We start from the raw sequence: 364 nt of genomic DNA on the forward strand, positions 1-364 counted from the left end.
ACAGTCATTCAATCCCAGAATCCTACTCGGAATACCACAGACAAGGTTTAGACTTTCCGGATTCTCATGAATGCCGCCATCAATCTAGCTTATACCACTAAGATTCTGTTTAAGGAATCTAAGAGATACGCGCATGGCCTAAGGAAGAACGGAAGTGGTTGTCAATCACGCGCGATTCATAGGTGAGAATGATGATGAGTGTCACGGATCATCACATTCATCAAGTTGAAGTGCAACGAATATCTTAAAATAGGAATAAAGAGAATTGAATAGGAAATAGTAGTAATTGCATTAAAACTTGAGGTACAGCAGAGCTCCACACCCTTAATCTATGGTGTGTAGAAACTCCACCGTTGAAAATACA

Source organism: Arachis duranensis, unplaced genomic scaffold (assembly GCF_000817695.3).
Source record: "Arachis duranensis cultivar V14167 unplaced genomic scaffold, aradu.V14167.gnm2.J7QH unplaced_Scaffold_354585, whole genome shotgun sequence".
Lineage (NCBI taxonomy): Eukaryota > Viridiplantae > Streptophyta > Magnoliopsida > Fabales > Fabaceae > Arachis > Arachis duranensis.